Source organism: Cupressus sempervirens, chromosome 11 (assembly GCF_028749045.1).
Source record: "Cupressus sempervirens isolate cs-2001-9-10 chromosome 11, ASM2874904v1, whole genome shotgun sequence".
Classification (NCBI taxonomy): Eukaryota; Viridiplantae; Streptophyta; class Pinopsida; order Cupressales; family Cupressaceae; genus Cupressus; species Cupressus sempervirens.
The window spans coordinates 393,341,410-393,366,384 of NC_143128.1; the positions used below are offsets into that span (position 1 = coordinate 393,341,410).

Below are 24,975 nucleotides of genomic sequence, written 5' to 3' on the forward strand. Positions count from 1 at the left end.
AGGCTATAGTTAGGGTACAATGCCTATTGTTATGCTGGTCCATATTAAGTTTGTTGTCAGTCTTGAGTAGTTGTGTTGGTTGGTTGACAATTGTGTTCCTCTTTGTAACCGTTGGGTCCTTTAAATATGTTGTGTACTGCCAAGGAAGGGGGATGATGTCATTGGATTAAATTGTAATCCTTGGAAAACCATCTTTGGTATTCTTCTTTGTAACTGGTATGCACTACCATCTTTATTATTATATCATGTATGCAATTTATCAAATATAGCAATAAACATTGGCATTGTTGCATTAAAAGAAATTATGTCAGCATCACATGATTCATGCCCTTAAATCCTAATAAAGGAAAGAAGAAGCCAAATGGTGGTTAAAACTTGAGACTAAGTGATTAGACAATCTTTAAGAATCATAAAATGAAGAGAATGGTGCAGGAGATTATGAGAAACATTTGAGGAAAATCAAGCTGGATGATTCCTAGGTTGGAACCCTTTTGTATAGTCAATGCTGGACAAGGAGTGTAAAGATGGAAATCTTGATCCAATAGACATATTGCTCCGCATTGAGAATCAATCCATCTTAGTAGATCTCAGAATTAGAGGATCTGAATTAAAGAGGTGAATGGAGTACAAGAATGAGTCAAAGCCTGAAAGTAGATAAGGTGTTGGGGATGTTGGAGGTGGATGTATAGAGGATGAGTGTATGCTTGAGCATCAGGAAAAACATTAAAATGTAGCAGTCAGAATGTCCAACGCACAAGGGAGCAAGCATTTGAGAAAGATGGTGAATCCTCCAACAAGTCCAAATTTAGATTACAGAAACAACCAAAGTTCATGGGGAATAGGTCAAAAGATCCCAGGAGGCATTGGAAGATGCGCAAGACCATCTAGGTAGCAAGTTGTCAGGTTGACAAGGCTTATTGATTGAGAATGTTTCTAGCAACCCTACAAGGCATAACCATTAACTAGTTCACAAAATTGGATGCTTCATCTAGAGCCTCTTGGGACGTGCTCAGAAGGGCGTTTGAGGTAGAGTTTAAATTTCTATGAGATGAAAATGAAATTGTCACCGAAATCTATAGAACCAAACAAGGGAAGAATGAGAATGCATGGGCTTACAATCATTGGCTTAAGGAATTGCTAGTCAAGTTGGTGAATTGACTAGATGACGTGTTGAAGAAGAGGTGGTTACTCAAGGGGCCAATCCCATCATTGTACAAAGTGATGAAAGTGGTGCCTCCATCCGTGTACATTTATGCCTACAATTGGGCGATGGACTTCAAGAATGAAAACAAGACATCCTCTTGGGAAATGAGGAAGGCGCATGATGATGATAGCACCAAGGGTAACAACGATGATGAATTGACAATAATCTAGGCCCGCAAACTAGATATGATGAGAACGATGGAGGAATTAGAGGCCAAGAAAGGAACCAATGAAGAAAGTAATGAACTATGGTGTATTGAGTGCATAATTGAGGGTTAATTGTTTTAAAATGATGTTATATGAGATTTTCTTGGTGATGGGTCATTCATAAAGGAATGCACATATAATTTGAAGACTAGAAGTACTCAATTACTCTTCACATAGGGAGAGTCCACTCCATTGAAAACACATAATGTATCACTAGGCGGGTATGGAATCAACGAGGAGGGTGGAATCAAATACAATATGACTCCAAAGGATGCACTAGCTTATTGTACCAACAATGTAGCAAATGGAGACAATTTGCAAGAGATTTCTATAACAAGAAAGAAAACATCCAATCATTATGCAAATGGTGTTGACTAAGTAACCATGAGGATAGAAACTGCATAAAGTAGAAGGGTATTAATATGCAAGAGGTGGAGGAACAAGATGAGGCAGTTTTGGTAATCACATGAACATAGATAAAGAAGGCAGTGTACCCAAAACCTTGTACAGAGAAGGAACGACTTCAAGAAGCCAAAGCATAAGTAGAACGACTGATGACGACGAAATGAATAATCTCCAGCTAAACTACGAGTACATCAATTCGATTGGAGTGAGAAAAGAATATTTGTTTAACAAGTGGTATAGAAAACCATACCCATCAAGGTGGAAAGCCTTCTTCAAACTATGACAGAACTTAGAGTGACAATTACCAACCCGAGGTGACAACACACTTTTACAAAACCAATGCAAGTCACAAGGAGAACCAATGGAAAAACTGGCACTAGGTGACTAACCCTATGTTGATGACCATAAGCATCAAAAGGAAGCTAGCCATTACCAAGATGGAAATAATGGGGAGAAAGTTGACAAACACCATTGTCGAGGGAGGCATGGGAGTCAATGTTTTGTCGGACAAAACTTAGAAGCGCCTCAAGAAGCCAACACTCTAGGAAGTGCCTAAGGAAGCCAACACAATGGCTGTGAACCTTCCACTTGGTGGGTGCGAATCAATGTGGAATTAAGTTGTTGGGGACATTGTTGGCTGTGATGTTCGCTTTCTAGAGGAAGATTCAATCAATAATATTATAATGAAAATAATAAACAGATAAATAATAATATGATTTAAATAAATAATAATATGATATATATAAATAATAATATTAGAATGATAATAATATACAATAAATATATTAATAATAATCAATCTATTATTATAATAATTAAAATATAATTTAGTAATATTATAATCTAACTTTGTGGTGGTTAATTAAACATAGGAACCATGAAAAATTAGCACTAGCCCACAAATATCATGGGGGATGGATAATTATTTGTATACATAAATATATTGATCTCCCATCATATTCATATTGAGCCTCCATACATTCAGAACGTACATATTTTTAACAAGTCAAGACTATTGCTGCGTGTATATAGACAATGGTTTAAGTAGGAAACATAGGTAAAGATCACAATCATCTCCCTACAATTGATAGGCCATGTTTCCATAGTTAACCCGTAATAAGAATGATTCTTTTAATTACATAGTGTGCTCTTCTAAGAAGATGAGTCTTTCCAATATAGGTAAGAGATATATATATGGACGATAAGAAATAAAATAGAAAGGAGAAGAAAAGAAGGAAACATATAATTATTCTAGACTCAGTGTTGGTTATATTAGAGCATGTATAATCTTATTGCAAATAAATAAGGACTCAAGGCACCTTGAGTATTAGGGAAGAGACGAGAAGATTTTGATGTGGAAGTTCACCACACATAGGAGGTGTTACAGATAGAGCTATGATAAACAACAATAAAAAGAATCAGAAAAAGTGCAAGAGACACTCAGATTTATCCTAGGAAAACCCTTATAGAATAAACGGAAAAACCCAACCACACAACCAAAATATCACTTTTATTAATCATGAAATGCTCAAGTGTACAATGTCTTTCGTTTGATGCGATATATATAAATCATATAGAGACTCTTCTCATTACAACCGAAGGTCTCATGAATTTCCCATAATATAACTCTTTATTACATACAACTCTACGTATTTTCATTCCTTAACACATGTCAAATGACACATGTTATTACATTTAATATTACAATTTAAACATAAGTGTCCTTTTCACTTGAAGGTGACAATACTGGTAATAACGTCCATATTTCCAGTCATAAAGATCTCTATCCCAGCTACAATCTTCAACACTCCCTCTTATCCAGAGAGAGATCTTTAGCTGATCAATCACACAAGGCTGCAGCCAAAATGTCAATGATCAAATCTAATCACATGGATCCTATAAAATTTCATGGAATCACTCAACATAAAAGCCCTACAGAAACACAAACAATTTTCATGGAATCTCTCAGCATGACACACTAAGAGAACAATTTACTCATCGTTAGTAATCATGGAATCACTCAACATGATAGATTTGTAAGACTTACTGCTAAGCCTTTAATCACAGAATCACTCAATGTGAATTGTCATGGAATCTCTCAACATGACATCCAACTCCCATCATGAAATCTCTCAATGTGATGACATTATGGACTCTCAACATGATGTTCAATATTGCATAGTGAAAGAGTTATCATAGCTGATCTTACAATCTCATTTATTCATGCAAGAATAGAAATAGGCATAAAAAAATAAGACTTAGTTCCTTTTAAGTCTCAAATGTTACAAATACTGCAAGCATCACAAGCATTTATGACAATGAAGGGGATTCAAAGATTCCCTCTCAACTATCAAAAGAAGATAGTTGATAAAACCTCCCTCTAAAACTAAACTCCTTTAAAGATGAACATCTAGACAACATCCCCATCTCATAATATAATGCATCCTTTTCCTGCAACGAAGAGAGAAAAGAGATCAATAATATGAAAACTTATATATTGATTCCATATGGTTCATCTCTAGCAGATCCAACATAAACTTCCCCAATATTTTCAACCAATCAGTTGACATCCCATGGGGCCAAACATTACACATCAGGTATGACTGATGCTTCAATCCTCCATAGCAGAATCTCCCCAATACATTGGAACACCTTTTTTAGAACATACAATAAATTCTTTTCTAAAAGATCAATCACATACTGCATGAACTATGAATCCATATATTTAATGATATCTTCCCACACGACTTTTCTTCAGAAAGAATCAAAACACTGTATGAGATCCTGACGACAGTTATGCTAAAAGTGACTAACTTGAATTTGTCCAAGAGCTACCTCAAGAAAATAGACAAAATTCTTGATATCGTGATGCTGTTCATATTGAGCGGTTATGACTAAGCAAATAGAAGAATGATGATTGACAAGAGGTGTTCTCTGTGTTCTCTAGGACAATTTGCCGATGAGATAATGATCATAGATGCTATTGTAGGCAATTCATCGTAAAAAAATTATTTTGGTATTTTGTTTGAAGATTGTTGTTGTAATGTCCCCATTTTTAGCAGGTTTCGGTAGTTCGTCAGGGAAGTTCACCATCGCGACCCTCATGAGCTAACAGCAGGATTTGAGGGTCTTAGTTAAATGGTTATAGGCTTTCTAGTAGCCTATGATGTGTTTTGGCTCCATTTGAGGGACTTACTATTTATAGTAAGTCAATCTGTTGGTTCTGATGAGTTCGATTGGGTTAGAGTAGTTGGAGGATGCTCTCAATTTTTATTTTGGGCTTCTGGTTTGGGTTCCAAGAATCTTGGAGCGACCGTCTATTTATAATAAGTCACCCTGTCAAGTTCATTCATCATTTTTCATCATCAAGATCACTTTGGTATCGTCAGATTTTGACTTGATGCTTCTTTAGTTGTGTTTGCAAGATGGGTGAATTATTATTATTATTCATCTAAATACGTTGAGGTTGCTATTTTTGTTACTGTTGTTGGTTGGTCGCCTCAGTATCATAGGTCATTGGAACTGGGACAAAAAGCTTTAAATCATGAAAACAAGAAATAGTGGCCTTACATGTCAGAATTTGAAGTTATGGTGGAAAAGGTGATTTTAGAAGCCAAAACCAATTGATAAATTAGTTTATAATGGCACTTGATTATGTTTTAATATTTTGTGTGGGAAGCTTCTTAAGTGAAGTTCATTTGGGAAACTTTGTGCCATTTGGAGAATATAAATACGAGCCCATTTGATGAGTAAAGCATCCAATTGATTATTTTTTTTTGTTGCCTGCGGAGAGTTTTTGAGTTTGTTGGTTTCTTTGCTCTTGCTGAAGTATAAGGGTTTGGAATTAAGAAGTGCCTAGTAATTCGCAACTAAGGTATTGTTAATTAATTCTGAGAATTGTTTTAATTAAAGTATAGTATTTGTTGACTGTTATGTACTGTACCTGGGAATTTCATTGTGGCTGGAGAATTTGTGATTTGGAACACTATTATAGTCTATTGTTTGGCATGGTTAAATATGAATCTACTGTGGCTATCGTCCCTATATTTGGCAGCGATTTCAGATCTTGTGGAAGGCTCCAATCAATTATTGGAGGGCAGCAATCAGGTTTTAGAGCACCTACGATTATAAGCAAGGAGCATGTCTTATGAACCTGGGAGTAAATTGGATTATTTCTTAAGAGCTGCAATCCATATTTCATCTGTTAGAAGTCAATTTCTAGGTTCATTATTGCATTCTTGTAAATTTCTAGAAGTCAATTTTTAAATTGGATATTAGTAGCATTGCTATCAATTATAGAATTACTTCTGAATTGTTTAGTGGTATTCATTTGTCCAAATTGATAAAGACTTAATCTATTAAAATTGTGAGCAGCTGGCTGTGAATTTAAAGCATTATTTATTGAGTGATAATAGTTTGCTTGCCAAATGTTTGACAAAATATCAAATTGTTGATTAGCAAAAGAAAATTGATGTTTGTTAAGGATATAGCCTGTTGTGGGTTTTTACGGTCGTCTGCAACTCAATATACGTCAACATACTCAAACATCCCTCCCGATAACGCCGATGAAGCTCCTACAAGCTATGACTTTACAATCACAATGATACTCTTCCAGCAACCAAATCTGTTAGTTCTCATAGTGTAGCATCTCTCCAGGAATAAAAATTTGCACTTCATCTTTTGGGTCCTTGCCTCGAACTACAAAGTCCTTAGCGAATGACTCTCAATCTTCATGAATACCAGAAGCAATGAAGGGAAAGTCTTTTCATGATTGATGAGGGAAGGTAGAGGAGGGTGAGGAGGGCCTCGAGGTTGCATTGCAGGTGAAGGAGGAAGAACCTCAACTCACGGACCTCTATTCAGTATCCCTACCATTGGTTTCTTCTAGATTTAGCACGTTCACCTAAGACCAAAAAATAGCCGCTTACTCTCTTCTACTTTGACATTACATACTTCTCTTTACATAAAAGATCAAGTGACTCATATTGTTAGAGTTGTGAATAAATAAGGAAGATAAAAATACAATAAAGTCCTCTGCCATGAAGAAAGAACTGACACAAATAAAAAACTAGTAAAGACACCTTGACAGTGAAAAACCAAGAAGAATGCACAATGCTAAAGGGTGTGATAAAAACCAACTTGAAAGATTCATATGAAAACATAAAAAAATGAAACACATCCCAATAACAAACAATTCTCAATGCGCAGATTGAGAATCGTTACTACTACAGAAGATGAGAAAGATTTACAATTCTCCAAACTACTCAAAATTATAAAGATGAAGATTTAACATGCTGGGAGTGGTTACAAAGAAAAACTAAAGAAAGAAACTCTTTGATTCAAAGAAAATATATCGCTTCAAATAATATGCAGGGATCAAGCAAGACACAAATAATTTATACATCACAATGCCATCTCAATACACATTCATATTTGATTTTAGTCAATTTAAACCATTGTAACACAGTGTCAGCAACATATATAGATAGAGACAGATCTGGATTTGATTCAAATGGTCTTTGAAAAAAATGACATAACTTGCCACATCAAATATAAATAATATAGAACATTGATAAGACATACACAATGTTGTTGAGTGATGGTACTTAACCTTGAGCATTTCCCAACACTATGATAATCACAGACATGAGTGAATTCACGCATACCTATCAAGCCATTAACAAAAAGGTTTATACAAAATCCTTTATTGCTATAATCGAAACTTGGCTCTGATACCATGTTAAAGATAGAGCCTAGAAAGTAAGAGGATAAAAAAAAATAAGAATTAGAAAAAATGCAATTGACACTCAGAATTATCTTGGGAAAATCCTTCTAGTATGAAGGGAAAAACCCAACAACACAACCAAAATATCACTTTTATTAATTATAAAATGTTCAAGTGTACAATGTCTTTCACTTGATGCGATATATAACTCATAGAGAGACTCTTCATATTACAATTGAAGGTTTCTTGAGTTTCCCATAATATAACTCTTTATTAAATACAACTTTACGTATATGCATTCCTTAATGCATATCGAATGGCACGTCATTAGGTTTAATATTACAATTTAAACATAGTGTCCTTTTCAGCTGAAGGTGACAATAATGGTAATAATGTCCATATTTCCAGACAAAGATCTTAATATTAGAATAGAGTAAAAACTGATTACATTAGGTTCATCATGAACTGTTCAACATAAGCTATCATACTTTTAAGACTACCATATCACTGCTAAACATGACTTTAGGGTAGTCAGCCTATTTGTTTCACTTTAATACGTATCAAAACAGTATCAGATTTAAACTGAATATCCAAAAAGATTTACATAGTGCTGAATATCATATTACTGCTGATCTAAAGCTGTACATATTGCTGATTATCAAACTTAAACATGCTAATGATTTATATTCGGGCCCCATCCATCATTAGAATTCAGAGCTTGTACAAAAGCTACATCGAACAATTCATCAAACTTAAAGATCTCTATTGCAGCTATAGTCTTCAATAGGAGGAATTGAGCATTCTTACAACAAACATAGGGGATCAGGGATAAGAGGAAAAGCGGTTCACACAGAATGTAATACACAACGATTGGAAGGATAAAAAGAAATAAAGAAATATATAGGAGGATACTCATTACTAGAAGGGGTGGACAAGTTTGAATAACTTTGAGCAAATGACAAACACAAATTCAATGCATCACACGACTGCAATACCAGCAGCTGAAGAACAAAGTGGTTAGAAGTTGTAAGAACTATACAGAAATACTCAGTGTATTGGATGCTATTAATGAGTCGAGATGCAGACATACAAGAGACTTCTATGTTTAATTAAGTCTGATCGTATACTAAGTTCTACTTTAAATGTATTATTACAAAATTTTCACACATGTCAAATTTTAGTCCTAAACAATGCACAAGTGGAAGCAAGGAACACATTTTTTGTATATTTGCATTCAACCTATATTTTTTGCAAATCATGTTTCATCCTAAACAAAAGTGTAAATCTGAAAAATGTCCTTTGTATAAATCATCAAATGATAAAGTACAATTGATAGTTATACTTGATTAAATGAAATGAACACGGTGAAAATAAATATCTCTTACACAATTGGCTGTGAGAGTAGCCTCTAATCTACTGATACATATCTCTGTTCTATGAGAATACATAAACATAAAAGGAAAGAACATAGAATGCGAGGGTCAAAGGGAACCAGTCATTGCCTGTAATGATTGGGCATGCCGTTTTTCTTTAGCCCTGCTTGTCTGCTTCCCTGAACCATATCATTTTTAAGTGTTTAAGTCCTGCCTACATAAAGAAAATGTATTGCAATGACACCTCATCTCATGCACAAATATTCAATGCTACTGTCATGTCATACACTTGCATAAAACATAAACATATGCCAACATATCAAGAGGCAATCATGATCACATCAAGTTTTTATTGCTAACATGTTTGCTTCCTCTAGAGAATCATATTTCTCATAGGTACGCTGATATAACCGTAGGCTCCCACGAGGGTTATTGATCCCAGCGTGCCTATAAGAGATAGGATCATAAAAGCTGATCAAAAGGGACAACAAAAGTGTCAAAGGGACATACTCATTTATGAAACCTTTTATTTTTACAACAGAGTTATGGTACAGCAATTTCAAATCAGAAAAAAATCAAAGGGATAGATTTATGTTTGAAACCTTTTATCTCATATTACCATATGATGCTGCAGTATCCACACTTGTGTCACTCAAGTACCAATCACATAGGGGAAAAGAAGTACCAATGTAATGTCCCAAATATTAGGGTTAGTTTGGGACAAGTAATATTTGCAAAAAAATGGTTAGAAACACAACTAACTATATTATTCTACCCTCTAATTTAACCCCAATTTTAAGGATGTCTCTAGATCGGGCTTCCTAGCTTCATATCTACCTTGCCGTCTTCTCGATAGCACACTTGTTAAGATTCTTCTTGGATGGGCATCCTCTATCCAAGGCCCATTTACGTATGCATATGTTGACAACATCAGAATATTCTGGCACATTGATTCTTGGCAATGGTGGACAATGGAGATCTTAATATCTTACATACTCCATGCTTCGAGTCCACATTGATTATTGACCATGGTGGACAATGTAGATCTTAATATCTCACATGCTCCATGCTTCGAGTCTCATTAATGTCCATGGTGCTAACCCCATAGATAGGTTAACACAATATTATTCACAAGTATGATTCATTAATATAAATAAATTCATTAATATAATTAAACAAATATAATCCATAAACACACCTTTTTTACCGTCTTTTCTTGGTCCATGTGGCTCTATCCTTAGTTGGCCCTTCAATGAATTATTCCTTCTAAAATTATCTCAACTATATATTTACTTTCTAAAATTATTCTGTTTTTAATTATAAGGAAATGACAAAATATACTTTTTTGTTTCTTCTTTTCCAAGAGTCACAACCTTCTATAATGCAAATCCTTTGAAAAGTCGCAACATTTCATAGCTACAACCCTTTCGAAAAGTCACAACAATTCATAAATAAAATCTTTTGGAAAAGTCCCAATACTTTATAATGACAATATTTTGAAGAGTTGCAACTATTCATAAGTATGACCCTTTCGAAGGTTCACACCCTTTAAATATCATTGATATTTTTTTAGAGAGACACTTCCTTATTTTCTTCATATTACTTTCCTCTTCCATTTTTCCTTTTTGAACTCCTCTCTTCTCCTCTTCTTTTTCCCCTCACTAAAATAAACTCTCTTCCCTTTTATATCTTAATTTTAATAAGTTATATCTATTTGTTAAGCATCTCTTGACTTTTGATTATATTTATTTAATTTATATTATTCTATGTTATATTATTTATTTACTTATTTGTGTTTATTATTATTTGTTATTAAATTCTTTTTAGAAAGTTAAAATACTTTTTACCATATTGTTTCTTGTATTTAATTTTGTTTCTTTATTTACTCATTGAAATTTTATTATTTTTAGTTATTTAAAAGATCATCCTAAATATTATTTCATTGATAATATATGTCAAATAATGATTATTTCCTATTTTAATATTTTAGTATTAGTTGTAATATAACTTTATTATCATTATTTATTTAATAACATTGTATTATCTTATTATTATTATTAAAATTATATCTTAAAATGGGGATATGACAACCAATCACATAGGGGGAAACAAGTGTAGATACCCTCTCTCTAAAAAGGATATCTCCATTTGCCTCACCATATGTGATTGGTGTTTTTATTGTTTCTTTTTTATCAAGTGTCATTAAAAAAGTATAAGAGGGCAACACTCAGAAATGACAAAATAGAGAGAAGTGATAAGCGCAACCTACAAGATGATCAAAATGGACAGCAAGAACAGGTGTAGAGCAAGGAAAAAGCAAAGGGAAGTATGCAGGCAGGCAAAGAACACAAGAAAGAGAATAATAGGGCATGTGTCAAAGGGATGATCTTAGTTATCGAAGAATGATGCAAGGGAGAAATAGTCCATAAATGAAGAAAAAGAAGTAACAAACAATGATTGATGTTTCTCTTATCAAAGATATATGCTATGGCAAAGCACAAAGGTACAGATCAAGTTTTTATTATTGCCACCAAGGCTGTAGAATGTCAACAACAAATGAAATTAAAGGAAGCTGCTGTAAGTGAATAGAAAGGTAATCGGCAATAGTTGTGACCGTTTTGCAAAATGATTCTTTTTGCATTTTTCAGCAGAGCAAGTAGGAAAAGGAACTTGTAGAGCAATATTTTCCTTTTGTAGAGAAAATATTAAGAAATAGTTTATAGTTTCAAACAAGGTAGCCTTCCCTAATAACATGTTGACCGCAAAATGGGAGAAGATGAGCAAATAATCCTGCAAAAGAATGGAACTTGTAGAGAGTTTCATGTTTTCTTTAAAGGTTGTATACAACTACTGAAATCAAATCCTCTAGGTGTCTCAACAAAGTGTGCAAGGGTTTTGTAAAAGAAAAGGTCATAATTTATGCAGAGAAACTTAGAGAGCAGAAATTACGGGGCTGAACATTTTACAAGGAAAATATGTGCATGATTCGACTACAGGAAACCTTGGTAAAGATCCAAAAGACACTCTTAAAGCCTGTGCATACATGGAAAGCAGGTCAGTAACAGTTGATGCAAAGAAAGGAAAAAATATGACCCAGTTCTATAACACCATGTTTCGATGCAAGGTTTTATAGTATTCAAGGAAATAGCTAAGGATTTTAATGGAGAAAGCAGAAGGGTTTTTACAGCACAAAGGCATAATAGAGAAGATGTATACACTCTCAAAACTAGTGCAAAATACAAGTTGCTGAATGCTACAATGTGATGAAAAGAACAAATACATAAGATATATATCAGATCTATGTAGCATAAAATGGTTTAGAATGAACCCATCTATATTTTTAATCTGAAAAGAGCTTCATGAGTCAAACAACAGCGACTCACGATGCAAAATAGGAAGAGGAATATTTCCACGTTTTCCTTAGAAAAAGAGAGAGCGTATGAGTCAACAACAAGAAAGAGCCTATACTCATTGCTAAAAGAACTCAAAACATTTCCAGTAGCAACAAAAATAAACTCTAGGTTGGCATTAGAATGCAAGAAAACAGGCCTGGAAATCTCTAGTAAAGAATTATTACCTCTAAAACCCCATTTTTTTCAGCAGAGATGAACTAACAACTAGTTATTGAAAATGTTAATGTTGTCAGTAAAATCTATATTGTAGCTGATGGGTAAAGTGTATCGGAAAGGGCACGTGATGGTTGAGTCACCCCTTCAGGAAAGTATATGTAGATCGTCCGTAGGGACTTTTGGAACTTTATGAGCAGAATCATAATCATATTGTAAGCATTGGAGTGCATATTGCGTATATGAATAAATTATCTGTTCTGTGTTATATCTTACTATACTAGATGTGATAAGTATCCTTTTACCTTGTACGGTAAACATTTGGCGCCGTTGCCAATCGAACCTGGAACAAAGGAAGTGTTATGAAGATTAATGCCTAATTTGTTCAATAAAGATAGGAATAAGATAAAAGATAAGGATGAAATACGCACATTACAAGAAGTTTTAATTTTTAGCACAACAAGCGGAGTGCAGACAAAAGCTTTAGCAGATTACCGATGGACACCAAGGGGGTGAAGGAGCATAGAAGACGGAGGGAGTGCATTCACCTAGCAGACCGAGGAGCGTCGAGGAATTGCTAGAAGAGACTCGACAGCGATTGAATTTGGTGGAAGAGACAAGAGAGGAGTTCCTTAACTTGTATACGCCGAGTGTAGAGAATCTGAATGGAAGTAACTCACATGTTTACCATATGGGGTAAATAGTTTAATGCATACAGACAATAGACAAGAACATGTAACACAACAGTTTTTTTAAAAATTATTTGCATATATGTCGAAGAGATTATATAGTGCTTCCAATGATGATTACACGATGATCCAAAGTCCATTTCGGATGGTGTACATATACCATTCCGAAGGGGTGATTCAACCGTCGCGCCCATTTAGATACTAATCTACCTGTCGGTTATTTTATAACTTTACCTACAACATCATCCCCCCCAAAAAGAAAAGTCGTCTACGGACGCCAATTACAAAATATCCGAGACAGATTAATAAAATGGGATATATTAACTGACTAACTATAACAAGATAGATATGTTTTCGTCACACCACTTTCACATTCGTTCTATGCCTGCATCAAACTGGTCTCCAAAATATGTTGCATTTGCTAACACAATACTGTTTCCTTAGCTGACCTTGATAGCCACCTGTGCTGTTTTCTTTGCTTCTAACTCCTGGGTACACTGAGCCAAGTGTCGTGGTACTACCTTCAACTGGATGATCAGCTCCTCTTGAGTTGTCTATGCATCCACCAAGACAACCTCACGTCCAACACCTACTCTGAGTGCTTCAAAACGTATCACCCCTCTCGGAAGGCTTGCTCTGTTGTTCCCTCCACCTCTAGTAAATAGACACTCCATGCCTGTAGCAGCTCCAAGTCTCATCAACTGGTCATACTTCCCATGACTGATAACTGAAGCGACTGGGGGTCTGCAGTGGTAGTGTCTTTCATTTCCTGTTTTGTGTGATTGTACGACGACAATGTCTGTGAAGAGATTTGACCATTCTACGGTTGAAGATCTGATATCAACCGTCCGTACGGTATGGATGCCAGAGACTTTGATTGCCGAACAGTCAAAGCTTGCATGATTAATTTGCTGCCCGTACAGTTATGTGGATGTACATATAGTTTTCCTAATTGTCCGTATGGCTTTGCAAATGCTCCCTGTACGGTATTTAAAACACCCGTACGGTCGGTTTTATAAACACTCCCCGTACGATTTTTACAATGCTTGTACACTGCCTTAAGATGTCCGCACAGTGTCCGTACACCTCTGCCTGCCATACCGTATGGTGTCTGTGTATGGTAAGTTGCCGTACAGTGCCTTAGAACATGGTGAAGATGCGGTACAATTTTGGGAAGAACCGTACGGTGTCTTGGAATGCACTGTGATGTTGTATGGTCATCGTACGGTGCTTTTATAACTTTTTTTTTTAATATTGCTGCTCCTCATTATTCGTTGACAAGGGAATGGTTCTCGCATGATATATTTTTAACTTGGAACTGTTCACCACTTCTATAATTTCTTTCCCATCCAATGTCCATAGCTTTATTGCTCCGTTATCGCCCACTTCTAGGATTTGATATGGCAGATCCATTTGGCTTTAAACTTTCCCAGTTTGATTTCGTTTTGTCTGCCATACTTTAACACCAACTGTTCCGGTTGAAAGTTGTTTAGCTTTAGGTGTTTATCATGCCACACTTTACGTCTATTCTATGTCACCTTCGTGGCCCATTGTGCCTACAATCGTTGCTCATCAAATTTATTTAAGTTATACGATCTCTCCCTCAGGTTTTCCATATCACCTAGTTTGTTCTCAAAACTTGGTACCATGAATTCCGTCGGCTGCCACTCCTTGCCATCAATAACTGTATTCTTGATTTTAAAACCTTCACTTCGTACTGCTGAAGCTTTTATTAAACCCTTCCTCTTTGTTTCCTGTGCAGACTGTATGATGTGTTTTCCTTGCTGCCAGCACCTTTCTAGTATATATGTGGTTCGATGTAACATTTTCTTTCTGCGCGGTCCATTTATTGTGTACCATATAGTGGAATCTTTCCTTCTTCTGGGTTCGTATTGTATGTTCTTCCCTTTAGCTTTTGTCGTAATTGCCTTTCCTTCTTCTGCTTGTTTGTATTCCTTCGGACATTCATTTCGCTCTTCTTTCTCACCTTCGTCAACCCTTAACATATTACAACTCGGAAAGAGCTCGTAATCCTCCATTTGCCAGTGGAAAAGGTTGTTCACCAAATCCAAATCATTGTCCATCGATCCACCTTCCAACCTTAGGACTCCTTCCTCATTGGGTTCCAATCGCTGCTTTCCTTCATCCTCTTCTTCGGAATCAGATGATACAGCTTCTTCGCCCACCATTTGTGTGTGTAAATCAATAATGAATCGTCGTCCCCTACTTTCCATTGATAGTGTATTCTTCTTGCAGTCATGGTTAACCCTTGCTTGTACAAGCCATCTCCGACCCAAAATGGCATCATATCCTCTCCTCTTTAGTGGGATGACGACGAAGTCAAGTAGTAACGACTGTGTTCCAATAGTCACTAGTTGTTTCATCAAGTCCCTGAGAGGTTTAATGCCGTGTTGGTCTGCCGTTAGTAATTGGAACTTAGGTGGCGACATTGGCTGCCCCAACTTCTTCAAGGTATCTTCTGGTAGAACGTTTACCTCTGAACCTCCATCCACAATTGTGTCTGAAAGGATTGTTCCTAATATACCCATCTCTATGACCACTGGATGCCATCCGGATGTGAGCACTAGCAGCATTGGGTCTGCTGCACTTGCTCCGCTTTCCTTTTCCCTTCCATGTTCTCCTGGTAGTTTAGCAGTCGAGGCTATGTTCATGAGTGTTGTCCGTAGTTGAGGCATTGTGAGGATTAGATCATTTAACTTGACTGGTATTTCAGTTTGTAATATTTGCCTTATGATGTTTTGTTCTGCACAGTTCCTCATTGAGGTACCAGTGGTGTCCTTCAATTGTGATTTCTCTACCTGCATTGCTTTCTCAATTTTCGTCCGTGCTTCTTCCAATCTTCTCTTTTCTTCCATCGGATCAGGGTATAGTTTTGCTTGTTTACGGGTGATTGCCAAGACTTCTTCGTCTGCGCCGATGCTGATCAAATTGACTCCTAATTTCGGGCACTTGGCATCTTCATGATCTCTAGGACCGCATCATCTACATGACAACTTTGGTGTGTTTGCTGATGTACAGTTCTGTGCAAAGTGGCCCCACATATTGCATGCTCGACATTGAACCATCGGGCAACCGTTTGCATCGTGAACCATCGGGCAGCCGTTTGCATCGTACTGAATTCTGTTGTGGCTCTCATTATTATTGTTGGTATTGTTGTTTTGCCCTCTTCTATTATTTCTGTACCCACCCAAAGTGGCACCATCATTGCTTGTGTTTCCGCTCCCTCCTGACGCAGAAGTCTCCTATATCAGGAGCGCTTGTTGATGCCCTCTTGTTTTCATATTGAACGGGTATTTTTTTGTGGAATGTCTCATAATCTGACTGATATCACAAAATTTGGTTTTTGGACAGGACCCCTTCTTGTGACCTTCTGTCTTTCTGTGCACCATAGCTCGTTTCCCGTCTCTTTCTGCATATTCTTAAATTCCTTCATCATTCTGATCATATCCTTTTGGAGAGTTTAGAACACCTTACTATCCTTTTCATCACCATTGCTATCTTCTTCCGAAGATGAGTCATCTGAGTCGGATGAGCTACTTTTCTTCTTCTTTTTCATTTTTTGTTCACTCTCTATGTCCATCGCCCGATTGTATGCTTTGGTGTATGATGATGGTGGCACAATTTTTATTTTCTTAACTCCGGGCATAGTCCTTCAATGAACCATCTCTTTTTCAGCCCATCGGCCGACTTACTCTCTATTTTATTTATTAATTCTTTTAATTTTCTAGCATATACACAGACTGTTTAATTTTTCCCTTGCTTTGTCGTGTAGATTTCTGCTATGATCTCATTGTTGTCTTGTAGCAATTGAAACTCGGTGATAAACTCCTTTTTAATTGTTGCCCAAGAAGTTAATTTTTGGGGATCGGCGTCGGCAAACCAATCAATTGCTACACCTCTTAGGGTTGCTGGAAATTGTCGGACCTATTCATCTGTATCGGTTATGCCATTCGTCGTCCAAATTGTTTCGCATGTCTTATAGTGTCTGATTGGATCGGCTAGTCCATCACCATCAAACTTTGACAATTTTTTCTTTGGTGTAACCATTACTATTTGAGTTGGAGGTACTTGTTGTCTACCCGCGCTGTTTTGCACTCCTATGCTGTTTTGCACACCTGTGCTGTTCTGCACACCTGCGCTGTTTTGCACACCTATGCTGTTTTGAATACTTGCACTGTTTTGGACAATCGTCTTATTTCCCACAGTTGTGTTATTTGGTGAAGAAGGGTCTTTGTTAAGCGAAGTTGTCCTTTCTGAAAGTGTATCGTAGACGAAGAGTTCACTCCACGCTCGTGGTCCCTCGACACTCTGAGCCGTGTGAGTTAATTCCCTGCCCTCTGGATTCTCTTCCCTTGGCATATATTGGTTAACAAATTTCTCCCTTGTTGCTTTGACCAAATCCAACCGTTGTCGAGTCTCTTCCAACAATTCCTCGGTGCTTCGGTGTCCGTCGACAATCTGCTGAAACCTCTGTCTGCGCTCGGCTTGTTGTGCCAAAGTGAAATTCCCTTGTGCAGTGCATATTTCATCTTTTTTCTTTAGCTTATTTTTATTTTTGTTCAGCTGATTCGGCATTAGTCTTCATTCCTTTGCCTTCGTTCTAGGTCCATTGGGCAACGGTGCCAAATGTTTACTGTATGGGGTAAATAGTTTAATGCATATAGACAATAGACAAGAACATGTAACATAATAGTACTCCTTTTATTATTCGCACATATGCCGAAGAGATTACAGAGTGCTTCCGATGATGATTACCACAATGATCCAAATTTCATTTCGGATGGTGTACATATACCATTCCAAAGGGGCGACTCAACCGTCGTGCCCATTCAGATACTAATCTACCTGTCGACTATTTTATAACTTTACGGACAACATCGCACAGCTTGAAGTGCCAAAGGAGCACTAATGTGGAGTGAACTCTTCATTGCTGATACACCCAACAAATGGATATAGGCAGAGAATCAAACAACTTTTTTTGAGGAAGATCTTTTCTCACCAGGTAACGTGGTTGTTGGAAGTAGGGCGGTTGTTCGAAGCAGTGCAATTGTGCATAACAACGTGGGTACTCAAGATAACACGAATGCTCAAAACAACGTAGGTACTCAATAGGTACCACAAAATCAGAAAAAAGTAGTAATGGCAGGACTAAAGGAAAAATTGCCGAAGTTCAATGGAGATGGCATGGAAAATCTGATCAGACACTGCAAAACATGTGAAACAATATGGATGGTGAATGGTGTAACGGACCAAGATGACTGGGCCCGACAGTTTTCGGCAATCCTGCGGGGTGTAGCAATTGACTGGTTTGCAGATGCTGATCCTCAGAAGCTAACTAAATGGCCAAATGTTAAGAGAGAATTCATAGTAGAGTTCCGACTACTAAGGGACAATAATGAAATTGTAATAGAAATATATAGTACAAAGCGGGGAAAGAATGAAACGATCCGTGTATATGCAAGAAGGATGGAAGAGTTGGTGGGGAAGATGGAGAGCCCACTGACTAACGGATTAAAGAAATGACGATTTGTTGAAGGGCTACAATCGACATTAAAGAAGAAAATGAAGATTGTACCTCCAACATCGTACACAGATGCCTACAATTGGGTGATGGATTTGGAGAGTGAGCAGAAGACGAGCAAAAAAAAGAAGCACAAATCATTGGACTCAGACGATTAGTCTTCCAAAAGTAGCAGCAACAATGAAGAATCAAGAAAGTTCAAGCATTGTAGAAGGATATGCTACGAATGATGAAGGAATTAAAAAATTTGAAAAAGAATCATGACTTAGTGAAAGGGAAATTATGGTGTATAGACTATAAGGAGGGCCACATGAAGGGCATTTGTCCGAAAAAGCAGTTTTGCGATATCTGCCAAATTGCGGGACATTCCACCAAGGAATGCCTGTTCAATATGAAGACAAAGGGACATCTACAAATGCTACTGATGCAGGAAGTATCTGTCGGAGCAAAAACGAGCACAAACAGTAACGACGCAACCTCAAAAGGTTATCCCAACAATAATCGGCGTAGAAGGGGCAGTAATAATAATAACAATAACAATAATAACAATGGAGGCCGAAGTCGGATACAATACGACTCGAGTGGACGGCCAATGATACAATGTCGTGCGTGCTACCTCTGGGAGCACTTCGCCAGAGATTGTACCATAAAGGAGACGCTGCAATTGTTATATAGATGGTGTGGTCTGGGAGACCACGAGGATTCGAAATGCCTGAAGTAGGGGGTGAACTTGTTAAGCATCGAAACATGTGATGAGGAACATTAGCCATTACGCATGAGCAAGCAAAGAAGGCAAAGTACCTTGACGTAGAAGAAGAAAGGAGGAGGTTGCAACAAACACGGATAGAATTGGAGAAACAAATGGAAATAGAAAAGCTACAAACAAAAGACACTGCCGGCACTTCGAAAAGGAACCTGGCAGAACAAAATTTGATAAGGCAGGTAATGCAAATAGAAGTTCCTATAAAATTAAATGACCTTACAATGCCTCAGTTGTGGACGGTGATACTAAACATGACAACACTCCTAAAAGCAACGAAAGAGAAAGGAAAAAATGGCAGCGAAGCGATTGCAACAAACCCAATGTTATTGACACTCACGATGGGAAGACAACCAACAGTAGTAGAGATGGGTATCCTGGGAACCGTATTGACGAACACAATTGTGGATTAAGGGTCAAGTGTAAACGTGTTACTGGAGGATATATGGAAAAAGTTGGGACAACCTAAGTTGTGGCCACCTACTTTTTAGTTACTCTTTGCGGATCAGCATGAATTCAAGCTGTTCGGAACCCTGATTGCACAATTGGTAACCATTGGAACGCGACCATTTCTATTGGATTTCGTGGTCATTCTGCTAAAAAGAAAAGAGTATGACACTATCCTTGGATTGGGCTGGTTGGTGCAAGCAAAAGTGAAACATGATTGGAAATGAAATACCTTATCCATGGAACTCAGAAGCCAAAGATTTGTAATCGACTTACATACGTAGATGATAGGTGAGGAAGCAGCGTCGTCGAATTCCGAAGGTGAAGGCGAAGGGGATGACGAAAGAAAGAAGAGTATGGAACCTGATGAAGAGGGAGTATTGAGACTGGAAGGAGGGTCTAACAATAATGACTTGGACTCGGTTAATGGCCTACTCTATTAGTAGATGGAGGACTACGGGTTCTTTCCGATCTGTAATATGTTAAGGGTCGACGAAGGTAATAAAGCAGAGGAAAATGAATGTCCAAAGGAATATAGAGAAGTGAAAGAAGGAAAGGCGGTTATGATTGAAGTTGAAGGAAAGAACATGCTATATGGCTAGTGCAAGAGAAAGAACATACCATACAAACCCAACAAAAGGAAAGATTCCATCATACGGTACATGGTGAATGGACCGCGTAGAAAGAAAAGGTTACACCGCACCACGGATTTAGTAGAAAGGTGCCAACAGCAAGGAAAACACATCATATGGTTTGCATAGGAAACAAAGAGGAAGGGCTTAATAAAAACTTCAATAGTACGGAGTGAAGGTTCTAGAATCAAGAATATAGTTGTTGACGACAAGGAGTGGTAGCTGATGAAATTTATGGTACCAAGTTTGAGGATTGTAATTGAAAATAAGCTAGAAAATATGGAAAGCGTGAGAGAAAGATTGTATAATTTAAATAAACTGGACCAGTGATAATTGTAGGCACAATGGGCCACGAAGGTTACACAGAACAGGCATAAGGAATGGCACAACAAACACTTGAAGTTGAATAGATTTCAATTGGGACAACTAGTGTTGGAAGTATAATGGTTGCAATGAGATCAGACTAGGCAAATTTAAAATAAAGTGGGTCGGCCCATATAAAATCCGCAAAGTGGGCAATAATAGAGCAATAAAATTATGGACGCTCGATGGGAAGGAAGTAGCTGATGCAGTGAATGGGTTAGAGCTGAAAGTCTATCATGAAAGAAATAACGCACCTCCATGGATGAGCAATTGAGAGACAGTTTGAAAATAATAAATATTGGTGTATATATGTAAAATAAGTGTAAGTAATAATAAGGGATTAAAAATTTTCATAGTAGGCATAAGTAAGAATATGACAGAAGGCATCGTACAGTCATTGGGAGCCTTATATTATAGTACCATATGGCCTAGAAAGATAAGGAAAGTGAGGAAACATTAATTCAGCCGTACATCAAGCAATAAACAAAGAGGAAAGTGCATATGATTCATCTCGTATGGTCTATAGAAGAGGGAGAGTGCCGTACGACAATATGCCAGTACGTAGGTGAAGCAACTTGAATCACTGTGTTACCACTCATATTTTTCTCGTGTCCTAAGGCATCTCATGCATGAGTCATTTCTTGATTGTGAAGTTGAACTTGAAGTTCCAGTTAACTTCAAGTTCAAGTTCGCATTCACCATTGGCTTTTGTTTATCAAGGTCCACATTCAGTGCCCTGAGTCAGTCCTGATGAAGTCGAAGTCGAAGTCGAAGTCCGATCGTCTCAAACTTCAACTTCAACTTCAACTTCAATATCCTTTTTGTATACTAACGTTATGCTTTTATGCAGGCATTCAATCCTTGAAATAAAAAAGGCAAAATGGGCCCCAATGATGACATTTTTTGAGGCATGTGAATTGATAAATAAGGATGTTAAGGAGGCACGTGTCTTGATACAGCAAGATTTGGAGAAAAGGCAAATTTGTCATTTCATGATGACATGGAGCATTAATAGGCATGCGGATTTGATGGGCATTAATAACAAATCATTCAGAGGGTCTTTTCTGATGCACATCACATGAATAGTAATTATTATATTTACTTGTCATATCTGTACTGAGATTTTCTTCATAAGTTATCCCTTAAATGCATTACTTAGCCATTTCATTACTCATTCCGCCATTTGCAAAAGGAAATCTTGGCGTCATCTGGTAGGGAGAATGTGTTGCAGGATGAGCTTTGTCAAACTCTAAGTGCATCGCCATTACCCTTTGTAATTTTTCTTGTGCTTGCTTTTCTTTTGAAAGGTTTTCGTTTGCGTCTTTTAGACCCTGTCACCCCATAGGAAGCCATGACATTGTTTTGCCCCAAAATGCCCAAATTGGAAAACCCATGTCTCCTTAGCTCTTTACTTGAGATTCGTGACACATTCCTGGTTAACAAAAGCTTGACCGATATAATTGAAAGAGCCAGAAATGCCCAGTCAGGTCCTATATATCAGAAATTGGTTAATAGTGGATTGCTTGAAGCCGTCGCATTTCTTGCAGCTATTACATGCCAAGAGTTAATCATTGAATGCGCGAACCACTATGATCCTAACACGAGATGTGTCAAGAAAATTTCAGGGGAAGTGGTAGTCAAAATCAACAGGACCAGTGTTTGCTCAACCCTTAGGATCCCTCATAAGGAAACCTATGAACCATGGACATTTGAGGAGGCAGAACGCTTGTATGCTGAAAGGAAAAACAGTTATGACAATAAAGTAGCCCAGTCCTGGCTCCTAAAACGAGCAGAAGGTGGTTCAAGATTGCCCAAACCGTTAACCAATGAACATTTCATCAAAGAAATTGTAGACATTGTGCTTTTGTTGAACAGGGTCAAAGGAAACGAGTATGCATTTCATTGGGAGACATGGATGTATTTCTTCATCCAAAAGATTGTTGAGGGGGATAAGTTCATTGATTGGGCTGACCTAATTGTTGAGAATTTACACAAGGGTTTAGTGGCTATCAACAATTTTGGTCCATTTTTCCCATCTTCCTTTTTAGTTTATGTCTTGGTAGCATCTAAAGAATGGGAAAGCCTTCCACATTTGCCATGGACAGATGAAATGCCCATTTACCAATACTATAGTGATCTCCAAGAAACTACTTTTAAAGAGTTCAAAAGAGTAAATGATGGTGTTCTGGGAAGGCTAGTTTTTGAGCTTCAAGGTCATGAAAATAATAGACTATCTGAGGAAGCAATGCAAGCTATACAAGTCTATGGCTGTTTTTATATTCAATTCCCTAGGTTTACATACTTCAGGATGGGTGGTTATTCAAGTGAACCATTGAAGCTGCCTCGTTATTGCTTAGACTCTGTTATTTCATCTGAAATGTGTAGACAATTTGTCTCAGTTGTGGAGTCTTTTGAAATTACCAAGAGGTCCTCTTATGTTTTCTTTCCCATTGAAATCGGCCACTACAGATGCCCTAGTCTAAAGCAAGCCATGTTGACAGGAGCATCATTGACCCGTTTGTGTTTCAAGCCTTTCTTCCCTTGAGAAAATTTTGATTACATAGGATTCGTCAGGAACAATTTAAAAAATGCAGTTTCTTTTGTTCACATTCCACATTTAGAAGATTACTGGGCAAATTGTCCTGATGAGTTTGAAGTAAGAAAAAGGCTATGGTCGAGGTTAACAGTTAAGCAAATTAATATGTTTAATGTTGATCTTGAAACATGCAGGCTAAAAGAGGAAGATTCAGAAGAAGTGATTGACCCATTTTATATTGACCAAATTGAATGCATGCCTATTACTGAGATTGATTGGGGAAGAAGAGAAGAAGATGATTCGTTCTCTCACACTAAGGATGTGCTAGCTAGGATTGAAAATTGGATAAAATAAAAAACTGTTGTTACCCCTGATCCATCTGGAAAGTCTTCAAAAACCAAAAGTAAAAAGGCCTCCCAAAAGCAAAAAGCTATCACTAACCAAGGTGTTCATGGTCCCATTGCAGGTTTAGTTGAAGTTGAAGCTGAAGCAATTCCACAATCACTTCAACTTCAAGTTCAAGCAGGAATTCCTAAGGCTAAAAGGGTGACCCGTTCAAGCACAAAGAAAGCATCATCAAACAAAGGCACGAATATGGTGACAGTTGATCTTGAGATTACAGAAGAATCACCTATGGCAAACAGTGTACCAGAACCTTAGAAGTCACTAGTAACTACTGATAGCGAAGAGAGTAATCTCGCTTTGGCTAAGTTCTCCCCTACAGTCAATAAGGAACCAGTTACTCCCAAATGGTTGGAGACTTCTGTTGAAAGGAAGTGGAGCATGGTGTCTCTTTCAATGCCAATTGATGATTTGGTTAGTAAATGTTTGGGGAAAACACCTAAGGTGAAGAAAGCCAAGAAAAAATCAAGAATCAAATTTGATAAAAACTCAGGGCACTGGTCGGCTGAAATAGCCATGCCACCAGATGGAAGCTCGCGGGAATCTCTAACCTCAGGATTACCAAATAACAAATGTTGACTTGGGAAAACGAAACCGCGAAGTGGATATGGAGTTCTTTGAAGCCTCTAATAAGAAAATTGCACACAGGGTGTGGAAGGACGGACAGGATAAACGAGAGATGAAGGAGACAATAAAGAACATGGTACAGTATATCAATTCCATCCTTCACCCTAAAGCAAAGCCCATCAATGAAATGTCAGCAATTGTAGATGTGTCCTTTACAACCAATCAACAATCCCTTGATAATCTACAAAAGTGCAAAGCGGTTACAAAGATAGTAGGGGAGTGGGTGCAAGGTGTCCTAGATGACACTGTGAAACACATAAGTTTCTTGGATAAGGCTTCGAAAGAAATCTTTGCCATCACCAAAAAGGTAGAGCTGAGCAATGAAGGGTATGAGAAAGAAAGAAGCAATTGGGCAAAGGTGGTAATATGGTTGGAAGATATCCAAGAGTTTGGACTTAAGAAATTTCAAGCCGAGTGTCCTGTAGCTGGTTTAGATGAGAAAGCCTTGTATGTTATCAAGGATTGTATTAAATGGAGGAACGAAGCATTGATACAAGG

General features: G+C 37.3%; 1 protein-coding gene across 8 annotated transcripts in view; it reads left to right on the forward strand.

The window, feature by feature from the left end:
• Positions 1-24,975, forward strand: part of PFC1 (Ribosomal RNA adenine dimethylase family protein) — a 273,740-nt gene that overhangs the window by 126,843 nt on the left and 121,922 nt on the right. The window lies entirely within an intron of this gene.